We start from the raw sequence: 5,691 nt of genomic DNA, 5'->3' as shown, positions 1-5,691 counted from the left end.
AAGGTAGGAATAGGTAAAAAGGTAGGTATCAAAAGGTAGGTAAATAAATAAAAAGGTAGGTAAATAGATCAAAAAGGTAGGTAAATAGATCAAAAGGTAGGTAAATAGATCAAAAGGTAGATAAATAGATAAAACGGTAGGTAAATAATAAAAAGGTAGGTAAATAGATCAAAAGGTAGCTAAATAGATAAAAAGGTAGGCAAATAAATAAAAAGGTAGGTAAATAAATAAAAAGGTAGGTAAATAGATCAAAAGGTAGGTAAATAGATCAAAAGGTAGATAAATAGATAAAACGGTAGGTAAATAAATAAAAAGGTAGGTAAATAGATCAAAAGGTAGCTAAATAGATAAAAAGGTAGGCAAATAAATAAAAAGGTAGGTAGATAAATAAAAAGGTAGGTAAATAAATAAAACAGTAGGTAAATAGATAAAACGGTAGGTAAATAGATGAAAAGGTAGGTAAATAGATAAAACGGTAGGTAAATAGATGAAAAGGTAGGTAAATAGATAAAACGGTAGGTAAATAGATAAAACGGTAGGTAAATAAATAAAAAGGTAGGTAAATAGATCAAAAGGTAGGTAAATAAATAAAAAGGTAGGTAAATAAATAAAAAGGTAGGTAAATAGATCAAAAGGTAGGTAAATAGATCCAACGGTAGGTAAATAAATAAAAAGGTAGGTAAATAGATAATAAGGTAGGTAAATAGATTAAAGGTAGGTAAATAGATCAAAAGGTAGGTAAATAGATCAAAAGGTAGGTAAATAGATCAAAAGGTAGGTAAATAGATAAAACGGTAGGTAAATAGATAAAACGGTAGGTAAATAGATCAAAAGGTAGGTAAATAAATAAAAAGGTAGGTAAATAGATCAAAAGGTAGGTAAATAGATAAAAAGGTAGGTAAACAAATAAAAAGGTAGGTAAATAAATAAAAAGGTAGGTAAATAAATAAAAAGGTAGGTAAATAGATAAAAAGGTAGGCAAATAAATAAAAAGGTAGGTAGATAAATAAAAAGTTAGGTAAATAAATAAAACAGTAGGTAAATAGATAAAACGGTAGGTAAATAGATAAAACGGTAGGTAAATAGATAAAACGGTAGGTAAATAAATAAAAAGGTAGGTAAATAGATAAAACTGTAGGTAAATAGATGAAAAGGTAGGTAAATAGATAAAACGGTAGGTAAATAGATGAAAAGGTAGGTAAATAGATAAAACGGTAGGTAAATAGATAAAACGGTAGGTAAATAGATAAAAAAGGTAGGTAAATAGATAAAAAGGTAGGTAAATAGATAAAAAGGTAGGTAAATAGATCAAAGGTAGGTAAATAGATAAAAAGGTAGGTAAATAGATAAAAAGGTAGGTAAATAGATAAAAAGGTAGGTAAATAAATAAAAAGGTAGGTAAATAGATAAAAAGGTAGGTAAATAGATCAAAAGGTAGGTAAATAGATAAAAAGGTAGGTAAATAGATAAAACGGTAGGTAAATAGATAAAAAGGTAGGTAAATAGATAAAAAGGTAGGTAAATAGATAAAAAGGTAGGTAAATAGATAAAAAGGTAGGTAAATAGATAAAAAGGTAGGTAAATAGATAAAAAGGTAGGTAAATAGATCAAAAGGTAGGTAAATAGATAAAAAGGTAGGTAAATAGATAAAAAGGTAGGTAAATAGATAAAAAGGTAGGTAAATAGATCAAAAGGTAGGTAAATAGATCAAAAGGTAGGTAAATAGATCAAAAGGTAGGTAAATAGATAAAAAGGTAGGTAAATAGATAAAACGGTAGGTAAATAGATAAAAAGGTAGGTAAATAGATCAAAAGGTAGGTAAATAGATCAAAAGGTAGGTAAATAGATCAAAAGGTAGATAAATAGATAGGTAGGTAAAAGATCGGTAGGTAAATAGATAAAAAGGTAGGTAAATAGATCAAAAGGTAGCTAAATAGATAAAAAGGTAGGCAAATAGATAAAAAGGTAGGTAAATAGATAAAAGGTAGGTAAATAGATAAAAAGGTAGGTAAATAGATCAAAAGGTAGGTAAATAGATAAAAGGTAGGCAAATAGATCAAAAGGTAGGTAAATAGATAAAACGGCAGGTAAATAGATAAAACGGTAGGTAAATAGATCAAAAGGTAGGTAAATAAATAAAAAGGTAGGTAAATAAATAAAAAGGTAGTAAATATAAATAAAAAGGTAGGTAAATAGATAAAAAGGTAGGTAAATAGATAAAACGGTAGGTAAATAGATCAAAAGGTAGGTAAATAGATCAAAAGTAGGTAAATAGATAAAAGGTAGGTAAATAAATAAAAAGGTAGGTAAATAGATAAAAGTAGGTAAATAGATCAAAAGGTAGGTAAATAGATAAAAAGGTAGGTAAATAGATAAAACGGTAGGTAAATAGATCAAAAGGTAGGTAAATAGATCAAAAGGTAGGTAAATAGATCAAAGGTAGGTAATAGATAAAAGGTAGGTAAATAGATAAAACGGTAGGTAAATAGATCAAAAGGTAGGTAAATAGATAAAAAGGTAGGTAAATAGATCAAAAGGTAAATAGGTAAATAGATCAAAAGGTAGGTAAATAATAAAGTAGGTAATAGATCAAAAGGTAGGTAAATAGGTAGGTAAATAGATAAAGTAGGTAAATAGATAAAAGGTAGGTAAATAGATCAAACGGTAGGTAAATAATAAAAGGTAGGTAAATAGATAAATAGATAAAGGTAGTAAATAGATCAAAAGGTAGGTAAATAGATCAAAAGGTAGGTAAATAGATAAAAACGGCAGGTAAATAGATAAAACGGTAGGTAAATAGATCAAAAGGTAGGTAAATAAATAAAAAGGTAGGTAAATAGATCAAAAGGTAGGTAAATAGATAAAAAGGTAGGTAAACAAATAAAAAGGTAGGTAAATAAATAAAAAGGTAGGTAAATAAATAAAAGGTAGGTAAATAGATAAAAAGGTAGGCAAATAAATAAAAAGGTAGGTAGATAAATAAAAAGTTAGGTAAATAAATAAAACGGTAGGTAAATAGATAAAAAGGTAGGTAAATAGATAAAACGGTAGGTAAATAGATAAAAAGGTAGGTAAATAAATAAAAATGTAGGTAAATAGATAAAACTGTAGGTAAATAGATGAAAAGGTAGGTAAATAGATAAAACGGTAGGTAAATAGATGAAAAGGTAGGTAAATAAATAAAACGGTAGGTAAATAGATAAAACGGTAGTAAATAAATAAAAAGGTAGGTAAATAGATCAAAAGGTAGGTAAATAGATAAAAAGGTAGGTAAATAGATCAAAAGGTAGGTAAATAGATCAAAAGGTAGGTAAATAGATAAAACGGTAGGTAAATAGATAAAACGGTAGGTAAATAGATCAAAAGGTAGGTAAATAGATAAAAAGGTAGGTAAATAGATAAAAAGGTAGGTAAATAGATTAAAAGGTAGGTAAATAGATCAAAAGGTAGGTAAATAGATCAAAAAGGTAGGTAAATAGATAAAAAGGTAGGTAAATAGATAAAACGGTAGGTAAATAGATAAAAGGTAGGTAAATAAAAAAAGGTAGGTAAATAGATCAAAAGGTAGGTAAATAGATAAAAGGTAGGTAAATAGATAAAAAGGTAGGTAAATAGATAAAAGGTAGGTAAATAATAAAAGGTAGTAAATAAAAAAGGTAGGTAAATAGATAAAAGGTATCAAAAAAGGTAGGTAAATAGATCAAAAGGTAGGTAAATAGATCAAAAGGTAGGTAAATAGATAAAAGGTAGGTAAATAGATAAAAGGTAGGTAAATAGATCAAAAGGTAGCTAAATAGATAAAAAGGTAGGCAAATAGATAAAAGGTAGGTAAATAGATAAAAGGTAGGTAAATAGATCAAAAGGTAGGTAAATAGATCAAAAGGTAGGTAAATAGATCAAAAGGTAGGTAAATAGATAAAAAGGTAGGTAAATAAATAAAAAGGTAGGTAAATAAATAAAAAGGTAGGTAAATAAATAAAAAGGTAGGTAAATAAATAAAAAGGTAGGTAAATAAATAAAAAGGTAGGTAAATAGATAAAACGGTAGGTAAATAGATAAAACGGTAGGTAAATAGATAAAAAGGTAGGTAAATAGATAAAAAGGTAGGTAAATAGATCAAAAGGTAGGTAAATAGATAAAACGGTAGGTAAATAGATAAAAAGGTAGGTAAATAGATCAAAAGGTAGGTAAATAGATCAAAAGGTAGGTAAATAGATAAAAAGGTAGGTAAATAGATAAAAAGGTAGGTAAATAGATAAAAGGTAGGTAAATAGATCAAAAGGTAGGTAAATAGATCAAAAGGTAGGTAAATAGATAAAAAGGTAGGTAAATAGATCAAAAGGTAGGTAAATAGATCAAAAGGTAGGTAAATAGATCAAAAGGTAGGTAAATAAATAAAAAGGTAGGTAAATAGATAAAAGGTAGGTAAATAGATCAAAAGGTAGGTAAATAGATCAAAAGGTAGGTAAATAGATAAAAAGGTAGGTAAATAGATCAAAAGGTAGGTAAATAGATCAAAAGGTAGGTAAATAGATCAAAAGGTAGGTAAATAGATCAAAAGGTAGGTAAATAGATCAAAAGGTAGGTAAATAAATAAAAAGGTAGGTAAATAGATCAAAAGGTAGGTAAATAGATAAAAGGTAATAGAATTAGTTCCATGACTCCATGTAACCTAATTTCAGCCACTGACCGTCACGGAAGGAAAAAGTTTACCAAGACTTCAAATTTCTACAAAATAATATCCATTTCTAAAATATTTTGAAGAATAAACTGTACAACAAAACTAGAATGAATATACGTACCCGGCCTACTATACCCTTCGGCGGGGTACTAATTGGTCCCTATGTGTCGTAGTGGAGCACTGCCTCCGAAAATCACTCGGACACAGTTTTCTATACTTTTTTGTAGGTTTCCAATTATTTTAAGCGTATACGTGCATTTACATATTATTTTTGTCTAAAACAAACATAACTACCCTTCTTAATATATACTGTACCGCTCACAAGACGTCAAATTCACAACTTGTGGACTTGTCGTATTAATTCCCTTCAGAAAGACCTTCATATTATTATGTAAAAAAAGAATGATCGATGAGAATTTGATATTTTATGTAGTTCAGTTTTATTCCCTAGTAGGTAAGTGATATAAAAAAGTACGATAAAATGCAAAGAAACGTTTTATAATGGTTTGTATAATCATTACTTTGCTCCATAAGCAGTAATAGGCAACCAATTGTAGCTCTAAATACGACACCTTTTTCTGTCTAAAAGTCTTTTGAGCTACAATATTGCAGCTACAACAAAACCATATTTCTCCAGTACAATTTTCTATTGCATACTTTAAAATGTAGATAAAATGCCATCTCCAAATTTGTTATGAATGATTTTTGGTTTTTCTAATATAACAATAATCTTTGAACTAGTTTCTTCACCTAAGCTTTGACAATGTGCACATTGTTGACTTACAATCTTGTCGGTATAGATATTGATTATAAGATCATATATAAGTGAAGGTAATGTAATATTTTTTTAGGAAAAAAACCCAGATTTTCAAACACAAACTAATGATGTAACAATCACTATCAAGTCTCAAGAACAGATAACTCTGTGATGTGTAAAGACAAATTACACTACTGTACGTGTACGTATACATAGTCATTTATGTATACAACTGTACCGGATAGACATGTAC

The sequence above is a fragment of the Argopecten irradians genome, chromosome 6 (genome assembly GCF_041381155.1).
Source record: "Argopecten irradians isolate NY chromosome 6, Ai_NY, whole genome shotgun sequence".
Lineage (NCBI taxonomy): Eukaryota > Metazoa > Mollusca > Bivalvia > Pectinida > Pectinidae > Argopecten > Argopecten irradians.
This window is presented reverse-complemented; position numbering follows the sequence as displayed.